The sequence below is a fragment of the Cuculus canorus genome, chromosome 15 (genome assembly GCF_017976375.1).
Source record: "Cuculus canorus isolate bCucCan1 chromosome 15, bCucCan1.pri, whole genome shotgun sequence".
Lineage (NCBI taxonomy): Eukaryota > Metazoa > Chordata > Aves > Cuculiformes > Cuculidae > Cuculus > Cuculus canorus.
The window spans coordinates 1,070,212-1,082,919 of record NC_071415.1 but is presented as its reverse complement, the minus strand read 5'-3'; the positions used below and the strand labels follow the sequence as shown (position 1 = coordinate 1,082,919).

General features: G+C 54.7%; 1 protein-coding gene across 4 annotated transcripts in view; it reads right to left on the bottom strand.

Annotated features, from left to right (window-relative positions):
• Nucleotides 1–738: 738 nt before the first annotated feature.
• ADCY9 (adenylate cyclase 9) overlaps nt 739–12,708 on the bottom strand; it is a 107,457-nt gene continuing 95,487 nt past the window's right edge. For 2 of the 4 annotated variants that reach the window (XR_008452361.1, XR_008452363.1), the window contains exon 11: nt 10,079–11,457. The gene's annotated coding sequence lies outside the window, so the exon portion shown is untranslated. Of the gene's footprint in view, nt 3,092–10,078; nt 11,458–12,708 lie in introns of those variants that run through there. The other 2 variants (XR_008452364.1, XR_008452362.1) reach the window with 2 other exon arrangements.

The window sequence follows — 12,708 nt, the reverse complement described above, 5'->3', positions numbered from 1 at the left end:
AGGGCTGCTGACACCCAGCGCAGAACATATGAGCTCTAAAGTACCTAAAATTATCTCGTGTCAGCTTTGGAAAATATGTCTCCGCCTTCCATTCAGAATGACAACTTTTGGCAACAACAAGAAAACAGAAATGACAGATGGTAACAAAATCTGGTACACAAACATGACAGTAGGCAATATAATGAACATTTCACCCACTCGTTCATTTATGCTAATCATCGTTTTCGAGCAACCTGAATTGTTATGCCAGACAGCAGCGGATCCGAAGCACGGCAGAGTGAATCGCAGAGGGCCACCAACCTGAAACCGGAATAAAACCCCCACCAGGCTACTCGTGAATGATTAAAGTATCGCTAAACTACAGCCTGCTCTGACAGCCACTGAAAAAACCCTCCCTTCCTAAAAAGCACATCAAACTCCCCCCCACCCCGAAATTCCTGCTGGGAAAAACACCGCATCCACAACACAGAGGGTGTTACGTTTTCCTGCTACCCAAAGCTACACCAAAACTGGTGAAGCTTTCACCAGTTTGAAGCTTTCACCAGTTTAAGCTTTCACCAGTTTCATCTAAACAGCGAAACATCTGTAGGCAAAGGTGAGGGTCAGCATCCTTGCAGTAAATGCAGATTGTGTGACTGAAATGCAGTTTTTATAGAGACAAAAAATGCCTTTTATAAACGCTTTCCTCCCAGGCTTGAACCCTCCGTAAAAATTCAGTCCTCGCGGGAAAATGTTTATCCTTTTATTTGAAGCCCACTTATCTCACACTGACATTCGCAGTGGAAGGTGCTCTGTCACCCACAAAACACCTTTTATTTCCTATAAAAATGTAAACCAGCCAATTTTTCCCCCCAACAACCTTATGTCATGAACAGTATCCATGCTCAATTATTTTGAAGCCATGCTTTTAGCTTCTATTTTATGCAGAAATCCGCAAAATTGAACCCATTCCTCCCTTTCCTTTCCTGATGTTCAGTGCTTGCTCCCACGCCTGCAGACGCAAAGGTCTGTCAATGTTCCTGGGCTACACAGGACCTACAAACCCCTCGGAGGGCAACAGCAACACCATTTCATTCTCCTGAGGGTATAAAGGAAGTTTTCTCACAAATAAATCACCAGTGCTTTCAGGGAAAAAAGAGATGATCTTGAGAACTTGCTCTCAGAGCCAGCCGAGATGGGTAATTGTACAAGACTGCAATAGATTTGTAATCAGAAATGACGCTGGTCCTCCATGAGGAAGATTTCCAGACGCTGCTCTTTGTAAGACCTTTTTCATTTGCTTATGACACTGTCAAACATCCCCTACAGGAGATGAAATGCTCTCTTCTGGGGCCAGCATCACAGTGAAAACTCGAAAGAAAAAAGCAAATTTCAGCCAAAATATTTTATTTGCTTCTGAGGAGGGGCAAAAAAAAACCCTCTACGGTCTTGGTAGGCTTCCAGCAACAGGTCTGCAAGTCCTATATTCAGCTCCAGGAGAAAGGGTGGAGAGAATCTTGGTGTTGTTGATGCATCTCCTCTCATCCTCTCGAAGATCCACATGGATTTGTCTGACTTGGAGATAACTTTGCTTTTCCTGCGTTCTGTCTTCTTTTCCTTGTCATCTCCTGCCTTGGATGAAGCATCCGGCCTCTTTAGCTGCTCCTTGGGTGGAAGCCACTCCGCTTCTTGTTGCCCATCTCCACTTCTCCTAGCCCTTCTGCACAAAGAAACGCACCTGTTTTGAGTCAAGGAGATGTCAACTGCCTGCATCGATCAAAGCACAAGCCCATCATCGACGGGGCACGCTGGACCAGGGCTTTCTGGTTACCCCTGCAGCCTCGGCAGTGTTGCTGCTGGGGAAACACCGATCGGTAGGGCTGGATCTTCTGAATCCCTTATGCTGCTGTGCTGGCAACGAGAGCAGCCGGGCTCTGCAGTGGGGATGGGTGCCCTCAGCTCACCCTCAGGAGCGATGCTGCTCACTTTCTGTATTCCTGCCCTTGAAAGAAGGCTGTTTCAGACTCGGAATGTTCCTCCTTGGCTGGTTTGTGCCTGGCTCCCAGCCCATACACTGTCTCCACTGATGGCGAGAAGACATTGCTTGATCTGACAGTCCATCTCAGATCAATGCCCTTTTGGAAGCACCTGTCCAAGCACGCTCCACACAACCGCTCTTTGAGACAGTTCTTCCCCTTGCTCTTGACGAGACCAGTCTGACCCCAGCCGGAGGGCAGCCTCGGGCTGAAGATGGTGAGGAGCAGCACCAGGCAGCGGCAACGCGTGGCACGAGGCTCCTGCGAGCCCAGCGTGCCCTCCAGCCTCTCACCTGTCCACTGCAAACCACCCTGACACGGACAAACGGACAGGACTGCTGTGTTGACGGCACGGCTCATCACTCCATACGTAAAGCTGCCGCTTGTTAAAAGATGAGAGATTTCTCAGGTTTTTTGTTTTTGTTTGTTTTGAGGTTTTCTCCATAGTGTTGCGCACACACAGAGGTTTCCTCTCCTCTGCCACCCACATCCTCCCCCTCCTCTGCCCAGTTTCGGAGTTAGGAAGCCAAACGTGATGCTGCTTCGCTTCAGGACGTGGGGAACTGGCTGGCGGGTTGTCTGGTGTGAAGGCATCTGGCCTGGGATAGCGTGAGCTGGTGGGAGCCTCTGCCTCTTGTTTGCCGTGGAAAAGGGAAGATGTTTGCATCCTGCTGACAGCACACGCTGCTCCGGAAACGGGGAACACCAGCTCCTGAGGACGCTGCTCCTGTGAAGGCTGAAGGAGGCTTAACCCGGTGTCCTTGGCCACCCAGGTGTGTTCATGGGGGTCCCTGGGTGCTGTTTGGCCGTGGGGTGCCCAGCTCCGGAGCCAGATGCGCATGTGGAGGCAGGTGGTCTCGGTTTCTCTGCCGCAGCGACCCCTGACAGCCTCCAGCTCTGCCAGGCCAGCCCTGTGTCTCCAGCCAGGGTCTTGCCCGCTCGCTGGACACGCTCAAAGTTCACCGTGCTATAAATACCCAGGCGCGGGGCTGCCAGCGTCCTCCTGGCTGGGGGGCTGCGAAAACCCAACGGGGTTTCATTGCAATTAACCCTCTGGGTGAGTCACTCTTTGCGGTCTGAAAAAGAGGAATCATAGAATCATAGAATAGTTTGGGTTGGAAGGAACCTTAAAGCTCATCTAGTTCCTCCAATTCTAGATCCTCCAATCTGAAATGTTTCTAAAGCCAGAAGAGTGCAGCAAACGCCTTCTGTGGGCTGATTCCTGCTGGGAATGGCCAGGGATGGGTACTGGGAGCACAGCCTCGTGCTGCATAGCCTCAGCCCCCCTGGGCCATGGGTCTCACACAACCTGGCTGGGCTGCACAGCCCCAGACCCCGCACCGGGTGGCCCCACAGCCCAAGACCCCACACTCTGTCTCCTATGGCCCCATGCCTTGCCCCGGGTGGTTCCACAGCCCAAGATCCCACACCCTGTCCTGTATGGTCCTAGATCCTGCACCGGGTGGTCCCACAGCCTAAGGCTCCTCTCCTTGTCCCATATGGCCCCATGACTTACATTGGGTGGTCCCACAGCCCAAGAACCCCCACCGTGTCTGATATGGCCCCATGCCTTGCACTGGGTGATCGCACAGCCCAAGACCCCACACCCTGCCCCGTATGGCCCTACACGCTATGGCCCCACGTGGCCCCGTGCTGCCCAGCCCACCCGTTGTCTTTGTCGGCATGTGCAAGTCTTGTTCCCAGACGCAGCCAAGCAGAAGAGCTAAAACACCACTAACACCCCAAAGGGCATCAGAGAGGCGCTAAATCAGGACAAGGTCTGCCCTGGCTCGAGGACAACCCCAAAATGCAGAGTCCCTGGTGGTGCCAGGTCACTGAAGGCAGAGCAACACGTGTCACAGGCACGATGCTCCCTGGGGAGCCGAACGTGGAGGTAGACCCCTGATATCCACAGTCATACAAAGCCCTTTCATGGTGCAAAACGTCCTTTTAACCATTTCCCAGCCACACACCTTGCTGCACAGGGTTCAGCCAGTCTCCAAGGAGCTGGTCTTCCTCCTCTACCTGCAGGAGATGGACAGCTTGGAGTTAAGGGCAGAAGACAAACCCACACACCAGCTGCAATGAAGTAGAGATGTCTAGGAAGGCTGTGTGCCACCCTGTGGCTCCCGCTGAGGCTGGACATAGCTCATGGCCCACGGACAAGCTCAGGACAAAGTGAGGTCCTTGTCCCTAAAGGTCCCACAGCACCCAGGGTTGATCCTCAGCTCCAGTGGGGCTGGTCCTCACAGCCTCCCAGGGCCTCGGGGATTGGGGACAACTCCCCTCCTTCACCCCAGACACAACGTTCAGCAGAACATGATGCTGGAAAAGTCTCATTTCAGCCTGTGGAAATATCTCCTTCTGGATACCTTTGGGGCGCCTTTATCACCTCAGCCTCCATCATCTCCCTCTCCTTCCCATCCCCACAGCCCCAGTACACTCCCAGGATGCCGAACACCTCCTGGCTGCTGTCAGATACCATGGCCCTACCTGACATTCGCTCGACCAAGTTTTCAGGTTCCTCAGGTCACGGCTCCTGATGCCAGCACGGGCCCTGACCCACCACGACACTGTTCTTGCGCTCCCGGCAGTGGCTGCGCTCCCGGTGCCCATCTGGAACGCTGCTGCCCCAGCGCTGGATTTCCCCAAGCCCCACGGCCACGGTGAGTGGCACTGCCGGACTCTGCTGTGTGCAGCACTGGAGCAAAGGAACGGAGAGGGTGGCACTAGGGGGAGATAAAGGCCGGGACATGCCATGCTCTGCGCCTTCGCCAGCCCATTCCTGTCCCCATGTCCCCAGGGCTGCCTGCAGGGGCGAAGGGGACAGCTGCAGGTTTCTGTGTGTCACCTTCCCTGTGCTTTGCAGGGTCTTTCCTGGCATGTTTGGTCTTTGGAGGCCCCTTTAGCAGTGAAGGTCCTTCAGGCATTTACAGCGTCTCGCAGCAGGTATAAAAGCCGGAAGCTGCCTTCTGCTGCACACACGTAGTGCAGCGGCACCCGGAAAATGCCCCCAGGAGGCAGGAAAACAGGACACGAGGCATGGAACAAGGTCCAGCAGTGGAAGAGGAGTCTGGGGAGCCAGCCTGGAAACAGTGACACATGCAGCAAGACCTTGGCTGGAAACTCAGCCCATCCCTGCCCCAGCTCCCCTTTCCTGACTCCCGTGTGGGCGCATTCGGCATCGGCACAGCAGCGCCAGCCCCTGTGGGGTCCCTACACCAGCAAACCAGCCACCTCCAAGGATAAAAACCAGCCTGGGGGACTCTGGCCCCAAGCAGCACCCCAGCATCGTACCAGCTCCTCTCCTCCCCTGGATCTGCTCTCTCCGCACGCTCCCTGTGACACCTCTCACCAGAGATGGGAAGATTTCACTGGGCAGAGTTTGGGAGAGCTCCTGGCAGCCAAGGAGCCGAACCAGCAGGACCTGTGCCCATCAGAGCTGTTGGTGCACAGATGGATCGCGCAGGCACCCATGGGTGCACCGCGGGGTAAGCACGGTGCGACAGCGGCTCCCCAGGGCAGGAGCAGCACAAGGGGGCATATTTCGCTTGTGTTTTCCATATGTTAAAAGAGAGAAGGCAAATCTTACCCCCCCTTTTCCCAGGAGAAGGGATTCAGAACCTGCCTGGCACAGAGTTACAATCACAAATGCTACCAAGAAATGCTTGTACGCCGCCCACAATGCCATCAAACCACGGTGCCCTTGGGGCCTGTGCTCACCTGGCACCTCCCTGAGCTCCCCCAAACCCACTAACTCACCCCAAAAATGTGTTTTCTCTTCCCATTTCCTGGATTTGCAGAGGATTTGGGCTCGTGGCCTCCTCAGGAGCCAGAGGCAGCGGAGGGCTTTCAGGCTTCGCTGGCAGCTCCTTGTGCAGAGCAAAGCCTGTCCTCAGGTCTGTGCTGACTTCCCACCTCCTCCACCACCGGTTGGTGAAGGCCCTTTGGCTGTGAACACCCCCTGTGCCCGCGGTCGCCCCGTGGCACAGAGCAGCACTGCCCCCAAACACACAGCATCACCATCACTTGCTAATTAAAAATTAGTTAAAAATTAGTTAAAAATTAACAAGTTAAAAACTTGTTAAAAATTTTCAAGCTCCGACTCTAAAATCCTCACTATTAAACTTCATGTCCGGCCGCGCCGGAGGGAAATGGGGAGACCGGGGTGGACGGTAACGTGATAGCGACATTGGCCTTGGACCAGGGAGGCTGGAGGCAAGGGAGGAAGGCTGAGGGGCGCGCGGTCGGGCGTTATCTGAGCCCCTGAGGACACAAGGTGTCTTTGCCATGATGTGAGCTGGCAGGAGCAGGAGAAGGGCAGGAGATCTCCCGTCAGAGCTCTGCTATGTGTGGCACTCGCTGCTTTGCTGCTCGCCAGACACAAAGACTCATGCACAGCTGCAGTGGCAGAGGTTGCTTCAAGCCAGGTCCTCGCTCCCTCCCGTGCTTGGAAAACACACGTTGTGCTTGAGCTTCATTACAAACACATCCCTGCCAAGCAGAAATTCAGTACAGAGCAACAGCAGTGCCATTCCCAGGACGGGAGGAGGGTGAGGGGCACACAGCAGCATCCCAGTGGGTTATCCCCATGTCCCGTGTCCACTGATGGGTACAGATCTGACACAACGCTGTTGTATAAAAGAGCTAAAGATTTGTACCAGTTCTTGCTCTTGGCTTGGTTTTCCCTGCCAAGACACTCCCTGTCCCCAATGCCCAACCACAGCAGCTCCAACTCCGCATCCCAACCCCTGCAGCCGCCTGGTCCTCTTCTCCAGAGCCGCTCCCTGTGCTCAGCGCCCATTATGGCCCCTAAACTCTCTGCAGGTTCTGGTACGAGTCTGGGATTTGCACCATTTACCCAACAGATCTAAGGATTCACAAAGCAACCCGGAAAGAAAGGCTCTTTTTTGATGGTATTTTTTTAATAAATAAGAACCAAAGCCGTCCCTGCGATTCTGCTCGTGGCGCTCAGTCCTGCGACCGCAGCACAACCTCCCCGCTACAAATCACATTGTGTGCCACAAAGGGCACCACTTCAGGATCTTGGGTGCAAGGTTGGGGGTTTGGGGCTGAATTTAATCATTCCCCATGCAGGAACGGAACCGGCCATCAGGGAAGGCGCAGGTGCTCTACATTCCCAAATCAGATGGGCAAAACAGGCAGCCAGACCGAGAGATTCAGCTTGGAGAAGATCCCGTCGGGCTTTTGAGTGCCGTCATGCCTCAGCTTCCAGCTCTGCTCGGTCCTCGCTGGGCAGCGCCGCCCCTTGCTGCCGTGAGCTCGTTGCCCTCCGGCCGCCCTCCGCGCAGCCCTGCCACCCCAGCGCCTTGCAAACCATGGAAAACCTGCCCAGTCTTCTGCCAGAAACCCCAGACGCCATCCGGGCTTTCAAGGTTCAGGTGTCCCCTGCCCACCCCGCGCTGGGGGCTGGAGATCATGGCGAGTTATTGGTGTCAGCACCCTGATGCTGTCTCCCGTGCCAGGCTGGTGTCCACATGGGGCACCCATGGGTGCTCTGCCGGACCCGCAGCTCCCCTGTGCCAACAGCCGCTGGGGCTGAGGGAGGAGGGAGCCTGCTCCAAGCATCGGTGTGGAGCGCTGTGGTGACCCAGGGAAGTTGTGGCTGTCCCATCCCTGGAGGTGTTCAAGGCCAGGTTGGATGGAGCTTGGAGCCCCTGATCCAGTGGGAGGTGTCCCTGCCCATGGCAGGGGGTGGAACTGGATGGGCTTTAAGGTCCCTTCCAGCCCAAACTATTCTATGATTCTATGAACCTGACGGCAAACCCATCCTCTGCACATCTCCCTTAAAAGCCCTCATGTATAGGATCCTCAGTGCAGGATGGGCCCTGTTGGGCAGCACCACGCCAACAAAGTTTCCTCTAGAACCTTGCCCAAAGCTCTTCTACAGCGAAGCCCCTTGGGCGAAGCTCCTGACGCTGGCTCTGCCTTCCCAGCCCCAACCCCGGAGGCTCTGGCCACAGCATCTCCCCTTCCAACGCACCAGAGGAGTTTCCACACTGGTTATTGGCTTTTAGCAAATCGCTCCAAGGATCACCCCACCCCACCATGGGTTTTACAGGTCCATTTCCAGTCTCCTGGCTTGGACACAGCCTTTGGAAAACATCATTTACACCATTTACAAAGATGATTGGAGGGCTGGAGCACCTTCCATCTGAGGACAGGCTGAGAGGGTTGGGGTTGTTCAGCCTGGAGAAGAGAAAGCTGTGGGGAGACCTTAGAGCAGCTTCCAGTACTGAAAGGGGCTCCAGGAAAAGCCGGAGAGGGACTGTTCATAAAGGCGTGTGGGGATGGGATGAAGGGCAATGGGGATAAACTGGAGAGGGGCAGATTTGAACTAGACATAAGGAGGAATTTCTTCACCATGAGACTGGGGAGGCCCTGGCCCAGGTTGCCCAGAGCAGTGGTGGCTGCCCCATCCCTGGAGGGGTTCAAGGCCAGGTTGGATGGCGCTTGGAGCCCCTGATCCAGTGGGAGGTGTCCCTGCCCATGGCCGGGGGTGGAACTGGATGAGCTTTAAGGTCCCTTCCAATCCAAACTATTCCGTGATTCTATGATTCTGCCTCCTGCACACGCTCCCAGCATCAAACCCCAGTTCCTCTGCAGGCAGAGCTGGGCTCTTCCCAAGGCTCCCGCTCGCAGCCGCCTCGTGCCAGGCCTAATGTGGCCCTTTGTCTTAAAGCATCGAGTCCAAAGCATATGCAGGACAGATGGATATGAGGTTTATAAGATAATTAAGTATGTTAATGAAGTTCATTTGCATCTAGCTCTTAAATTGCCATAAACTCCGCAAAGCTGGGAAATGAGAACTGCCGTTCGACACCGCAAAGCAACAAAAGTTCAGTTACCAAAAGCAAACGCCGGTTACCGAGTGAGACGGAAAGCGGCTGCACTCCGGCCGAGCGGAGCTCTGTGGGTTCCTGCTCCCCAGCGCCGCTGCGGATCCGTGCCACGCGATGCCAGCAGCGGGCGCTTCCGTGGCCACGGTCACGAGCCCAAACTGCTCATGGGCTTTGGCTGACTCAGCCCTGATGAGACCAGGGAGAACTGGGGGAAAAAATCATCGGTTCAAAGAACAGTTTGGGCCCAGAGGCTGAGGAAAAGCTTGGTGAGAGGTACGAGATGAAAGGGCCGCTGGAGGCGTGGGGAGCAGGGCCCTCGCGCCCAGAGCACGCCCAGGGCTGGTGGCACCAGCGAGGCCTTGGAAACGCCGGAGGGAGGTGGGTAGGCGTCTCCTCCGGCAGAACTCAGGCTGGGCTGCCAGGCCGAGACCCAGAGGGAAAATAGAGGAGCAGCCGGAGCTTGGGGATCCCCAGGGATACCGAGTCAGGAGCTGGCAGAGCCACTCCTCACTACACCTTCTACAGCGTTGGATCCAGCCAGGTCTCCCTGCTCGCTGCCTTTGGCTCTCGCTTCCCGCAGAACAGCTGAGCAATCCCTGCTGGTAACCACGGCACAGGCCGGCCCAGTTCCCTGCACCCGCTCAAACCACGGGCGGCGCGAGGGCAGCCCGCGCTGGGGCAAGGCGAGCGCTTCCATCGCTCTGTCACCACCAGAGATGACGGTGACTCCTCGGAAGCAGCAGAGCCGGGCGGTGTGCACCAACCCCGGGACCTCCACACCACACTGAGGTAATATTAAACCATCCAACACCCGGGAATCTTGAAACACAAAGAAGGAAGAAGCCGGGGGAGGTCATGCAGAGCCCCCCACCGCCACGGAGTGACCACGGTGTGGGATCCCCAGCAGCGCCGACAGGTGGGAGAGATGCCAGGGCCTCCAGCTTGGCCTCTGTGTCCCCACGCCGCCTATGGACAAACGCAGCCCAACCTTTCAGGAACTGCCATGAAACCCATCCCTGAGTGATCTTTGGGGTTTTCTTGTACCCACAGTCCTCGCATAAACTGTACGAACACGGGCTGCGCTCTTCCAATACACCCATCATCCCCGCACAACGCACTCTTGATCACGAGTCAAAGCGAAGAAAGAGATGAGGCTTCACCGTGAGGTCACCTGGGGAGAAGACAGCACAGAACTGAAAACGGCAAGACTGGATTTATTTGAAACGCCTTAATAAGATTTATTAAAAAATATCCCTTGGCAGTTGACAATCACCACGATCTACAACAGGAGCCTCACTGGGTAACACTGGAACAGCTTTCCCCTACGCCAGAAGGCAACCACGCACGGCTTACAGACCCCCATCGACATCAGACATCTGGGTTGGCATTGAGGAACGCGGTGGAGCGCCGGCTGCAGAGCCCATCGCACCGCACATACTTACCTCACCTTGGGCAAAACCCAAACCTATTGAAAATGTGGGGGAAAACAATAAATGGGCACCTTTGGAGAAACCAGACTCCACATCTCCAGAAGGACAAAGCTCCTGGTGTTCTGCAGGAGAAAAGGGAAAGGTGGATATCCAGTGGAACCCGGACAAAAGCTTATGGCTGTGTGGCCCCATTGTCAGCATGTGAGGAGAAGGGGTCGGTGCTGCAGGACACGATGGCTGCGGGTCTGGTCATCGGCAAGCGGAAGGAGCAGAGCACCTGGGCACAGATCCTAGGAAACCTTCAAGTCCTCCAGGTGACAACCTGACTGCGTGGGCTCACGGCTTCATTAGGGTGTTTTTCCCCAGTGAAACCCAATGAACACACAGCAGGACGCTTAAAGGAGCTCCCGAGGGAGGAGCGTGTGTGAGAGAGGGCGATCCAGAGCGCTGGGCTTTGCTGCCGAGCCGCCAGCAGCAGTCCAACACCTTCAGCTCTTTCAGCCAGGCAGGTTCAGGTTTTGAAAGCACCCAGGCTCCTCTTCTCAGCCAGCGCCCCCGCTCAGCCCTTTCTTCTTCTGGTGACTCCTACTCCAGAATAACAATGCCTCACCCCACTTTCCATGCAGATTAATTTGAACAAGGCACTGGTATTCCAGAATAAACCATCCACGCTTCCTGCTAAAGAACAAAAACTATTGCAAGTTCATCCCCAGCGTTGGCCACAGCACTCTCCCTGCGTGAAAACGCTCTTTGCTGAGACCTCCAGCCACAGTCGGCACCGAGAATACGCCGCTGCGGAGGTGTTGCCGGCTGGATTGCCGCACAGCCCCTTCCCAGCACTTCAGAGCTCTATTAAAATGAGGGAAAATGAGGAAGGAGTCGTCTTCTCAACTGGCACTGGGAACATGAATGTCGTTTACTGCCAACCAACACATCAAAGTGCAGCGGGTCTATGTGACAAATTCCTTTTGCGTTTCAAATGCCTTCTCAATATGCACCTCATCAAAAATTAACTCGGTGGCTTCGTGATTTATCAAAGAAACTTTGGGAAAAGCCAGATCCAAAACAAAGGGATGAAAAAACTTCTCTTCCAAACTATTCTTCTTCGAAACAATGTGCAAAGGGCACGGGACTGCGTTTGAAGTTGTTCTGGAGCCAAAATAAAAAAGCAAACCAATTTTAAGTTGACATAGTGTATTGTGAGTCACTTTCTTGGCTTTTCTACATCTAAGATAGCGTGAAATGATCTGCCACACAGTAAAACAGTTTAATATACAATCGATTACAGAGCCGTAGTAACGAGGCAGGGATAATATGCATTTTATCTATGTACATATATAGCTTAATATTTCACAGATACAGCTTTTTTTCCATTTCACTTTTGTCAAGGAAGCGCAGGCAGCCTATGGAGAGGGAAGGCGCTGCCAGGAACCGCGTCCCAGCTGAGCCCCGCAGGAGCTGCCCGCTTCCCCAGCGGGGTGTAAACAGGCCGGCGCTCTCTCTGCAAAAAGGGAGGGGAGAAGGTAGCAGGAAAACGGGCTTTGCCGGGGCAGGAAGAGAAAGAAAAGAGAGATGTCGTAAAGAAACAATTTCCAGCTAACCTGGAGACTTGAAAATGCTTTAATTTGCCTTTTTTGGTCTTCTTTTTAACTGGAAACTGTTCTCAATCAATGTGTCAATTCATAATTCAAGAGCATTTTAATGATGTTCTAAATGAATGCTTTCTGTACGTCTCCACGTGTGCTTAGCAAGGCCGGGTGGTGCTGGAGCCCTGGGTGATGCTGTCGAGGCCGCGGGTACAGAAAGCTGGGGATGGGATGGCCAGGGGCCCGCAGGGCTGCCAGGGAAGCAGAGGGTTTGGCTCTGCCCGGCTGACAGCGCCGCCGTAAACCAGAGCCAACCATGACCGGAGTGTCTCAAAGGTTTCTCACCGGCTGTTTGCAATCAGCAGCGATTTACACCCAGCGATCGCTCACCCAGGGCCATGTGTAGGTACAACCGAAACTGGACTGAACCAAACCCAACCCCAGCCCAGTCCCGTCAGACAGCAGTGCCGCGAGCTCCAGTGCGTGGTTTAATAACCAGATGAAATCTGCCCTCACGAAAACACGAAACGAAGCCAACTGGCCAGGAGCAAGACAAAGGCATCCGACTGTGAGCCGTTCCCTCAGAGCCTCGCCAGCGGAGCGGGGCCGGCACAGCGGCTCCTCAGCTGTGTCTCTCAGTAGAGAGACATCCAGCTCCTTCCCAACTCACTTGGCCTTCCCACCATCTACATCCCTGCCTTCTCTCCCTCAACGCCGCAAGACCAAAAGACCCTGGAGTAGGAAAGGAGGTATCCGGACCTCGCCACCAGCAAAGACAGCTTTTTATAATGTTAAAAATACTGTTTGATGTAAA